The 12,140-nt window shown below is 41.8% G+C and overlaps 1 protein-coding gene across 5 annotated transcripts in view; it reads right to left on the reverse strand.

The window, feature by feature from the left end:
- Prdm2 (PR/SET domain 2) overlaps positions 1–12,140 on the reverse strand; it is a 110,884-nt gene that overhangs the window by 35,703 nt on the left and 63,041 nt on the right. The window contains exon 1 of one of the 5 annotated variants that reach the window (XM_015994330.3): positions 1,737–1,791. The exons of the other annotated variants lie outside the window; for them this stretch is intronic. The gene's annotated coding sequence lies outside the window, so the exon portion shown is untranslated. Of the gene's footprint in view, positions 1–1,736; positions 1,792–12,140 lie in introns of those variants that run through there. 5 annotated transcript variants of the gene reach the window in all.

Genomic DNA, 12,140 nt, shown 5'->3' on the forward strand with positions numbered 1-12,140 from the left:
CCTGTGTGTGATGTTCAGTGTGAATGAGATTAGTAACTGCAAACAAAATGTACGCGCGCGCGCGTGCGCGCGCGCGCGCACGCGCGCGCGCACACACACACACACACACACACACACACGAGACAATCTGACGCTATGGTGCAGAGGAACTGCTCCAGCATCACAAGGCCAGCAGCAAAACCTCCAGACTCGGCACTCAAAAGTTAGACATAGAGTTGTGGTTCCTAAATCAAAACCACATCTTTCTCTAAGTACTAGTCAGTACTACCCCATGTCCTCCCTCAAGCAGGTCGAGAAATAGGACCCTTTACTCAACTGTCTACAGGTCTGCAAATAGAGAACAGCAATCTAAACATGGCTCTGCAATAATCTTCAGATACATTGGAAATAAAGGCATACTGTAAGAGTTTCTAGAAAAACAGGTGTCAATCTGTTGACCATGATACCTTGCCAAAGCAATTCAAAGATTTTCTACAACCCAAGTGCTGTACCATGCCCAAGTAGCAACATGAAGCACACCAGGCAAACGGAAACAAAACATTAAATATACTTCCATTATAATAAAACATGCAGTGTGATACACTCAAAATGTAGCTGCTTAAGTATGTGAAAGACAAACACTATTTACATTGTATTCCTTGCCTTAAAAAACAAAACAAAACACCACTAAAACAGCTAGTTCACACCATATGTCCCTTTCTGGGCTCCTCATCAACAAATTAGTTTGTTTTCTAGTCCCCAGGTATTTACTGTAAAGCCACAGCCATGGAAATGCAATCCGTTGTGAGGACAGACCACATCAGGATGAGCACCTCCTGTACAAGATGAACAAGAGCACACCACAGGCACAAACAGAACAGTTAGCCTGGCTTCTCAAGCATAGCACAAATGACACTCCCAGTGCCACAATTCTGTTGTGAAGGCTGCTGATTCACCACAATGTATTTCACTGCATCATGTAGTGGGCAGGGGCACTCTACCCACAACATCCAGCAACAATGCCCCCTTTCCCAATGTGACAACCTAAAACTCAGAACACAGTGAAATCTCCCTTGTTCTCTGTGGGGAGATCTCAAATGTCAGAGCACTGGACTATACCAATGTATTAGATTTGAGGTCACAACAGACAGACGTACAGGAATCTGTGGCCTATATATTTATTAAAAATTATGGTAAGTTCTTAGAATAACACTAATATAACAATTCTATAGATGAAGAAATGATACCACCAAGGTAACTTAGTGAACAACAATGGATTATGTGGCAACAGGAATCTAGAAAGACTATTATTTGTTCATGGAGCTAAGTCTGATATCTAAATTTTCTCAATCAAAACCATTTATCAAGAGACTTCTCCTGAGGCCCTCTGGCTAGAGATGAAAGGGCTACCAAAAAAGCTACATGCCTGTCCCATTGGAGTGCAATTTTGTGGGAGAAACTGAAGGCTCGGAGCCCTGAGGAACAAGTACATCTATGACAGAAGACAAATTAAATTCTGCTCCCACTTATGTGTCAATACAACACCAATACTGTTGGACAGGCGGGGACCTTCCAGTTTCCTTAATCAGAAAAGTTCTTTCCAGGTACTTGGTTTCTGTCTGCTACATTAGAAGAGATTACAAGAGAAAATGAAATGACCTATCAGAACTTTCCACAGGGGAACGGAGGACTTGTAACTTCTATCTCTGAAGCAAGAGGAACCACTGGGCGGCTGGCAAGTACACAAGTGCACTTACCAGGGGTTCTGCAGGGTCCTACATGGCGCTACTGCCAGCTGGCTGCTCCACTTGGTCTAGACAAGAAAGATACAGGAATGAAACATGAGGAAAGCGAAATGGAAATGACCACAAGAATAGCATGAGGGACAACACCTGAAGTGTTGAGGGGAAGGAATGTGCACATAAAGATGAAGAAAAGAAGGCAAAGAGCAATTATCTACTATATCAAGGCTCTCATACACCACCCCCGCAAAAAGCCACTCCTATGTCCTTAGTTGCTGCAGGTAGAATCAATGCATCAGGCTTACTGTCAGGCCTGTGCCATGCCTATGTTACATGACACCATGCCACACCACTATGGGCCATTCCTCTAGACCTCACAGTACCAACCCATGCCCCCAATTTCATAGAGACCCCCACAGATCAGAGATGGGATTAGACTCAGGAGCCAGAATCAGTGGCGACAGCACTACTCAAAGTGCTCTTTCTCTGGCTGCCACCTCCTGAGCCAGGGAGGGCTCAGTCAGCACACGCCAGTCTTGGCATCCATTGCTGGCCTGACAGATGAAGAAGCTCCTACACACTCAGCATAAGGACAGTACTCAAGGTGGAAGGAAGCACTCTTTCATTTTCATTTTATCTTACGTCACAAAGCATCAGTCAACCACACAGAACTCTGCTCTCAACAAACATGATTCACCAAGGAAACAGGCCTTTCTAGTCAAACAGCTGCCATAAAAAGACACTCAGCAGCTGTAATGGCTGCTTTCTTAGACAATAGACAGCCTTATACTGCTAGTACCCAGGGTGGGAATTACAAAATCAAAATTGCTTAAGACAGCACATGAATAATTTAACCCAGATCTGGACTATGTTTTACTAGTCAAATAAAACTAGACAAACAACAAGAAACTCTACAGAATAATGTTTCACTTAAAAATGTTCAAGCAGCAAAGAAAATTCCAGGTCTAATCAAGCAACATTAAAAATTCAGCACAATAGTGAAGTTCGTGCATATAGTGATTTACGTGAACTAAATTTAGAACTACATGGAACTCTCACTGGGGAGCTAGCCATCTCTTCAGTATCAACAGAATTAAGACAGCACAGAAGCCAGGCCCATGGATCTTTCACACCATCCTCGGATACACAGTGACTCTAATTTAGACAGTCAGGACTGCCCGTGAGACTCTACACTTTGCCATGAAAGGTCACTAAAGGTCAACAGCCCTGAACAGTATCAAGAGAGGCCATCAAACTGTGCTGTCTGCTACCTCTAGTCCTTACCATTCAGCCAGCCCTGCCTCTCAGCAACTTCTGTCCCTACCACTCCAACAAAATCCATTTCCCATGGTTATCACTGACATCCTTCTTTCAAGTTCAGCATTTCTTCAGTTTCATTTGTCTTGTGTTCTCCTTCTGAAGATAGTAGGGTAACACGATCTTCCATCCTTAGGATTCCTCTTCCTGGTCTCATAGCATTACCATCCAGAATCACCACCACCACCACCACCACCACCACCACCACCACCACCACCACCACCACCACCACCACCACCACCACCACCACCACCACCACCCCGCCCCCTGCCCCTTCTGTCTTTCTTTCTTCTGTCCCTGAGGAAATCTGAAGACTGGAACACTGCTTTCACAACAAGCTGCAGAAAGACTCCAACAAACACCCAGAGCTAGGATGAGGGGAACAGAAGCTCAGTGAACACACCATGGGAGATGGGCATGGGAGAAGCTGAGCTGCTTGTAGCAAAAAGATGAGACCACCATAACACCATGGAACAGGAGAACTCGGAAGACTACCCAGCTCTAAACTTTACATTATTATATGGACTGCCTCAAGTCCCAACACATCACAAGTCACATCACAAGTCAGTACCCAATCTGGAACTTCAACTCCCACCCAATTCTCTCCTCATCCTCTGTGTTCCAGGAAGCCTGTCAATGACATTTTCCGAGTCCTAATTTCACTCTTAAAAATGAGACATAATGTCTCCTTCTATATCTCAGGCAAAGTGTGAGCGATTCATTACAGCACTTAAGTTCATTACACCTCCCCCCACCCCCCATTTCTGTAAGGAAAAGCTGGCTGTGGACTGATGAGCACTCGGGATATGGCTGAGATACAAGCTTAGGTTCCAAAAACCAGATAAAAGGTTTAACTGAGAGAAAGCACAAAGTACATGCTCCAGGAAGATTTTTAAAAGCTAAACCCCCCTTTGATTGTGTTAATCAGGTCAAAGAATAAAGAGGTAATGGCAATGTTGACAGCTCAAACTGCCAGAATTATGTGAGGCAGTGGTGGCAGGAAGAGACAAAGTACCAACCACTGGAGGTGGTTCAGTGCTCTATAGTGCATATGGGAACACTCGAAGCTAAGTTCTCTCTCCATGAAGAATCCCAGCCACTGCAGGATCTGTGTGCCTGTAGGCCACCAAAAGCTACTCAAGGGAGAATCGGGAAATTGAGAGGGCAGGATTGATGGAGACCACTGTCTGAGACACTGCGCCCAGAAGGGCTGCTGGAAAGGTCACCAAGCATCACACTCTGGCCCTGGTAACAAGGTCAAAAGTGGCCATGACAAGTAGTCACCAGGGAAGAGGTCCTGTCAGTCTACCTACCAGTTTGACACTGATAAGAGTCTGGGACATTTTCCATTTCATATAAAAGTAAGTAACATGCTACACATTTCTCAGATTTTTCCCTTAAAATAACTCCAAAATTTCCCTGAGAGTAAAACATTGCTAAGTTACTTTGGCACAATCACACCTTCTTTCTACAGCTAAGTTCAAAAAGAGCTGTCTGTCAACACTAAGGCAAATAATAAAAATAAAACCTTCACGGTTTTAAGTTGCTCTGTGTAATAAACAGGACTCTGAACTCGTTTCCAGCAGAACAACGGGAAGAAACTCTCCAGCAGCCTCAGTTCTGCTGTGTAAACTCCTGATGAGACCCTGCTCCTTCCTACCCGGGGGCTGCTGCAGAGCCTGGGTGGCACTTCAGGCTGCCCCACTTCCTCACAGGCTGACGGACACAGCAACAACGTTATCTTTGCTTTTAGTTTTTCTAAAAACAGAAAAAAAAATTATACAGTGGCTTTGAATTTTAATTTCGAGAAAGAGCTCCCCAAACAAACCAGCAAATTTAAATTAAGAAAACATCAAGTTTCCTTTCCTTTCTCTTTAGAATCTTTAAAGTCCTATGGTATAAGAAAAAATATTTTAGAGGTAATTAAAATATCTCTGAAATCTAAGCTAAGCTGCTAGCCTGTTCTATCTTATAACTTAATTAGAGGTTTCTTCTCCTAGTTTTTCAAAAAGCCTTTATGAGTGAAAATGGATGTCCAATCTAAAAACATATGGAAAGCAACTGGTCAATTAAAAAGCAAAGAGCTTGAGGCTGGAGAGATGGCTCAGCAGTTAGGAGCACTGGCTGCTCTTCTAGAGGAGCAGGGTTCAATTCCCAGCACCCACCAGGTGGCTCACAGCCACCTGTAGCTCCAGTTCCCCAGGGAAACATTGAGGGTTTAAGTCTGAGTCTGTTCCCACAGCAGACCAAGAGCACTGACAGCTCCACAGTCGTGGTGCATTCCAGGCACCTGAAACCCCAAACCACCAGGGAAGGCTGTATCCTCCATAATTGGTAAAAGGCCTCTTAGAGCCCATGCTAAATTTTACAATACTATCTTTTGATGAATTAACTATAAATTTACTTTAAAATATTTTAGAAATAAATTTAGACATAACTGAGACAAAATACAACACTTAAAATTCATTCTTGGCATTTATGACAGAAATAGAATGTGTTCAGACCTTATGACAAGAAAGTCTACAGTAATCATAAATGTAAATGTTAAGTGACCTCAGGATACACACATTAAGACACTGGAAGGTGGCACCTAGTGATGCAGTTGTAGAGCAAGGTCTATTTTTCCTACCTGTGTTCTCTAAAACCGAAAAATTCATGAATGGGTGACTTTCAAAAATGAAATGCACACAAAAGCAAAATTAATGAGATAAAATTAACATTTCTGTGGGTAAGATTAACATACACCATTTTTCACCCTTTGGCAAAAATCTCTACTTTCCATTTTGAACAAATTATCTGTTTCCTCCCTCTTACTTGTATACCCAATAAAACTGCTCAGAATAAAAATCGCTCTCCTCAGAAATATTAAGTCCACAAGACAGCTACAGAGATTTAAATGGAACTAAAAGTATAATGTAGCATTTAAAGAGCCAGAATTGCTTAAGTCTTCAAATCACCTCATTGATCCTCAGGTGTGTAACCTGTCGCTTCTTGTATATAACAGAACTTCAAACAACTGTTTCCTCCTTTCATACAGAGGCACACACTCATATTCTCTGTTGTTTCACTGCTCTTTAGTTATTATACCCATCATTATTTAAATAAAATATCCACATCAAAACGATCATGTTGAGTGCTTATTGATATTAAAGAGGGTCCTGATCTTGGCAGTCAGCTATGATGAGAGTAATGTTAACTAGCCTTTATTTGCATTTTCTAAAACTCTCCAAGTAGGCAAGTGGATCTGCTATGTTTAGCTAGAGGGCTACAGACACAGGATCCCTTACAGAAACAAAACCACTTCATCTCATGGCCCTACTATGGAGGAAGGCACTTTGTTCTAGTCCAGCTGCAATAGTAAAACAGCAATATTGCTCATCAACCCGATCCTATCTCTGGCATGTTCGCTGTCGTCAGGCTGCCCTCATACCTGCACGGTACCTTATCACAACTGAAGAACGGCACATCACTGCTCCAACAGGAATCTTGGCCACGCTCATCTCAGCGCTGCTATGCAGTCCTTTACCTCAGCAAGACAAAGCATTGGACACTTTCCTCACAACTATTTTTAGATTATAGAATACACTGAAACTCAGTTCCAAAGTTTTCCTATAGGTCTCCACCTAAAGCCAGAGTTGTTCTCATTCATTTAATAACCCATCTATTCTCAGATGCACCAGGAAATCAGCACAAGCCTGTTCTTTCTAAGTTTAAAAGACCTTTTCTCTGCTTTTTCTTCATTGCATAAAGGTTCTAATGCAATGGTAGAGAGACATTTTTATGGTTTTCTTGGGTGCTCTTAGCTACAGGACACTATTAGAAGCCACCAAAAAAAAAATGCATAGAAAAGTTGTTCAAAAGTATTTGTATTTCACTGAGAAGGAAAGAGGAAGAGTTGGCTGGAGGGAGAAGGACAGACACAGGAGGGAAGGGAAGGAAGTAGGGGCTGATGAAAAGAGCCAGACCAGACCAGATAAGGCAAGGTAAGTAGCTCCAAGTCACAGCAGCACCCACACCTACCCACCTCCAGCAGACCCCTGATTCCCAACAGGCTCCAGCACTGAGTAAACACTACACCATAACTCAGCACTGTTCTTCAGGGATTATCCCACCTCTTCGTCAATAGATGTTTCTTATTCTGCCAATTCAGGAAAGTAAAAGAGTGCTATTCCCAAGAATAGGAGGAAGACTAAGATGAAGGCTTGTCAGAATCAGGTTCAGAGCACGGGGGCCTCCAAGGCCAGTGCTCACGGCTGAGGAAAAGGGTCTCTCTCATTCTCAACCCAGCCCCTCATCTCACCTGTTCATAGATCTGCCTCATGTGCAAGGTTATACATCTCCTCTTCAAAGAACTAACCCAAATCAAGGGAGCACACTAAATCAAATAGGTCTTCAGCAAAAGAAACCCCAAACCTACATGAAAGTACTGCATGACAGCCCTGGGCCATGATCTGAGAAATAAGAAATAACCATCTTGCAAACAAATGAGAACCACCTGGGTACATGTTGGTGGTCTAACAAGCCAACACTGACACCGAGGCGCAAGCAAGATCAAGCATACAGAGGAAGCCTCTCAGTGTTGCCTGGACACCATGTGAGCAGAATCATCTGTAAAAGGTACTCACAGCAGATTCCACTCAACAAAACATGAAATTCCCCACACTTGGTTGGTTGACAGCCTCTGTTTCTTCTTATGCATTCTCTAGCAAATTTCTCCATCAGCCTTTTGCTTTGTTTGTTAGTTTTACATGAACCTAACCTGATATATTTATGGCATGCACAAGTCTAATGCAGGAGAGAAAAAGAATCCCACTACTCATCAATGCATGCCAATGCATTATCAATATGAGCTACAAGTACATTCTATCTTTACAAGTATTAGAAGATTCAAGTACAGTCTACACTTACGGACTTTATTACTGTTAACAAATCTTTAATCTGTTGTGTTTTTTTTTCCAAATCTGAACATCCATTTTGCATTTATTTTAGTGTGTGCATGCACACATGCATGTACGCAAGTGTGTGTGGAAGTTAGAGGACAACTTTAGGGAGCTGGTGCTCTTTTCACCACGTGGTTCCAGGAATGGAACTAAAGTCATCAGCACTTTTCCCTGCTGAGCTGCCTCTCTGGCCCTCAACCTAAGCTGTTTTGTTGATGTTTTAATTAAACATATTCACGGTTAGTGGTTTTTAATCTTTAGTGAAGGATATCTTGAACCCCTTGTAAAACCTAAGGCCCCTCCCTCTGTGAAGTTAGTCACATTGGGCATAATCACATTTTGTAATCCACACTAAGGTCTGGGCCTCCTCTTACTGGAGTCAGGCTGTAAGTGCATGCAAGCACTGTGAATCCACAGAAGCAAACCTGTGTATTTATTCTCTAACTTCTCAGAGCTGTCGAATCCATTTGCGTCCCTCAAACTCAACTTCATTAGAAACTTCTAAGAAAGTGGTTCTTTACACTCTTGCTTTTTCCTAACTTCACTCCATAAAGAGCACAAAGAAATCTGAAATGTTTCCACAGTTACTTTCATGACTAATGATTTCTGGGAAAATGTATCTAAACTTCATCCTAAATGTCAAACACATAAAATCTGGTTCAAACACACAGCATCCAGGAGTGGTATGAACTACACAGTGTGGGACAAAGAAAGATGACACGCCTCCATTCCAACAAGCCAGTGAAGAGCAGGTATGTGCAACACATCAAATGCCACAGATCATCTGATCAGCTCCATCAGCCCAGGTGAGTGAGTTTCAGGAACAAGTGTAGCAAGGCAGCTTTGGAGGCGGTCTGGAGACTCTTCCAGGCCACAAGACAGCTAGTAACGCTTGCCTAATTAAATCTTTTTAACTCTGCATCTCCAAAGCAAAAACAAAGATTTCTAAATCTAGAAAATGCTGAAAGTTGACTTCTTAGATCAGTCCCCACAGAATGAATTGTGCTAGTACCTCCATTACTATGGAATAAACCAAAGATGCATAGCAACCAGCAAGGAAGGGCTCATCCTCATCTTTATTGTTGCTGTTTTGAGACAAGGGCTCTCCACTTTGTAGCCTAGACTGGTTCAGGTGGCATGAGCTATCACAGCCAGTTCATTTTACCCCATTTTACAGAAGCGTAAACTAAAGGCAAAAACATGGAAAGCAATGTTGATACTAAAGCAAGAAATCAATCTGGCCTGGATTTCAAGTCTAGGTACACCATTCTCACTTGCTGCAAAACAGTCCAAGCTCCACACATTTAACACTTGAGGTGTAAGTCTGCAACTTTCCCTTCCCCTCTCCACTAAACACACACACACACACACACACACACACACACACACACACACACACACACACACACATTTTGGACTCAATTTTAAAAAGTTATCCCTTTGCAAAGTATTAATTGATTTGTAGTCAACAAGGAAGTAACTAACAGAGAATCCTGTGGGTACAATGCAATATCTTGGCTTAGGATAAAAAACAGCAGCAAAAAAAAAAAAAAGATCCACGGCATTCTTTAACACAGATATTTAAAGAGGGACAATTTTATGTACTTTTGACAATTACTCATGAGATGTATAGGACTTTGTTTCCCCAAAGCTTAACTAGAAACAGTGTAGACTACACATGATCTAATATTATCTCCACTCTTTACTACAACTATGAATTTACTACCTTAGCATACAGAATGGTTTACATTAATCTTCAATTCCTCAATTTACTGTTTTGATGCAATTGTAACTAAATAGATACTCAAGTTTTACATTTAAACTCCTTCTTATCATCAGTCTTATAACTCAACTAACAAGGAAAAGATATTTCCTGGGATAGTTCATGTAGCTGCTGGTAAAATTCCTAATGATGAGTACATATGGAATTTGGGATCCTTAAGAAAAGAAAAGAAAAGAAAAGAAAAGAAAAGAAGAGAAGAGAAGAGAAGAGAAGAGAAGAGAAGAGAAGAGAAGAGAAGAGAAGAGAAGAGAAGAGAAGAGAAGAGAAGAGAAAAGAGAAAAGAAAAGAAAAGAAAAGAAAAGAAAAGAGAGAAAGAAAGAGAGAGAGAAAGAAAGGAAGGAAGGAAGGAAGGAAGGAAGGAAGGAAGGAAGGAAGGAAGGAAGGAAGGAAGGAAGGAAGGAAGGAAGGAAGGAAAGAAGGAAGGAAGAAAAGAAAAAAAAGCCAAGCAACTGTAGCTAATGACAACCTGATCCTCCTTTTTGTAGTCCAGATGTGGATATCACTGTGAACTGCACAATCTAGTCTGTGGAAACAGGCCAAAAAGTTGTCCCATATTAGAGAAATCACAAGACTGACTGACCACCAGGGCCACCCACAGTACAAACCTACCCATTCATGGACAGTCTCAGACACTGCCCCCTGCCCCTGTCAGCATTAACAACAAAAGACCCTTCAAGGAGCAGGAGCAGAGTGAAACCCTCATTTTTCTCCTAGACTTTGGACTTTAGCTTTTAGCCAGCAGTCACTCTACCCTAGAGAGAAAGAGGCTCTGGTAATCCCACATTAAAAATATAAACAGCTAGCAGGCCCAGAAAGGCATTTTCTAACACCTCAAACTGGCAAGAAAATAAAAACCAAACCTGAGAAGGCAAACAGTAAAAATAACAAAAGGCCCAGAAATTGAATTGTTGTCCATTCTCAACTACAACTTCAAACAATGCTTGTAATACTGTTCTTAGATCTAAACGCAGGCAAACAAACCAGTTTGCCTTCATTTTTTGTGGCATGTGATGTCAAGAAATCTACAAAAGACTGCAGAGATTATAAACACTGAAGGAAAGATTTCCCTTTTGCCCAAAGCAGAGACAATCCTCTGCTTAACATGGAGCTCATTCATTAAATGTGAAACTCGTCTTGGTCAAGCCAACACCATTAAACTAGTAATATAAGCTTGAAAATATCCAAAGTATCATGTAAGCAAAGACTCCATCTCATTTCAGAAACCAGAGAATTTTTATATACCACACTCACACAATATCATTTTTATCATAAAAGTCTTGCCTCTGAAAGTATATTCCTGTACATTCAAAACAATGTTGTAGTACGCTCTGAGTATATAACATATAAGATAACTATCCATTCATCAGCTGAGTATTAAAATTTCTATCAAGAAGTCCTTTGAAGCCAAAAATGGCATTGCACACCTTTAACCCCTGCACTGTAGGGGATGGGAGATGGAAGAGGATTTCAAGTTCAAGGCCAGTATGGGATACACAGTGAGCCAAAAGATCTTTTGAAATTTCCAAATGATAACCAGATTTGGAAATAACTAACACCTACAATCAGTGCTTCAGAGCCCCCAGAGTTCTCTAGTCTCCTACTCATGTTCTCCTAGGGCTGAACATATGCACTGCTTCTTGACACTGTAAGTAAAATCACTTCCTCAGAACTTCTGGAGAAAACAACAGAAAGGAAAAGTTTAAGGCATTTGGAAACTGAATGCAAATATTACTAAGCTAGCTCTGCACCCTGCCCATCAGGCATATTTGCCACAGGGTCAGATATTAGCTACCTGACTCTACAGGGACAACTGAATATTCTCAGCCAAAGTTCCCAAATTCACACTTATCACATTGTATTCCATTGTAAAGTTGGAAAAAAAATAAAGACTCTACTGTATGACAGGCCATGATGATGCAGTAGCTCAGTGGTATGGTAAAGTATATCAGGGTATCTAAGCCTGATCTGAGTGCAAGCTCCAGTGCTCCAGACAAACAAAACATTATGCATACAGACACATGAATTTAATTTTTTTAAATTACTAGACAGTGGTACACACTGGGATCACAACAACTGGGAGACAATGGCAGAAGGATCTGGAGCTCAAAGCCAGCATGAACCACACAGGGAGATCATCTTCAAAAACAAATAGAATCAGCTGGGCAGTGGTGGGGCACGCCTTTAATCCCAGCACTCGGGAAGCAGAGGCAGGTGGATCTCTGTGAGTTTGAGGCCAGCCTGGTCTACAGAGTGAGTTCCAGGACAGGCCCCAAAGCTACATAGAGAAACTGTCTCAAAACACACACACACACACACACACACACACACACACACACACACACACACACACAAAACAACAACAACAACAACAAAACCAAC

Source organism: Peromyscus maniculatus, chromosome 2 (genome assembly GCF_049852395.1).
Source record: "Peromyscus maniculatus bairdii isolate BWxNUB_F1_BW_parent chromosome 2, HU_Pman_BW_mat_3.1, whole genome shotgun sequence".
Classification (NCBI taxonomy): domain Eukaryota; kingdom Metazoa; phylum Chordata; class Mammalia; order Rodentia; family Cricetidae; genus Peromyscus; species Peromyscus maniculatus.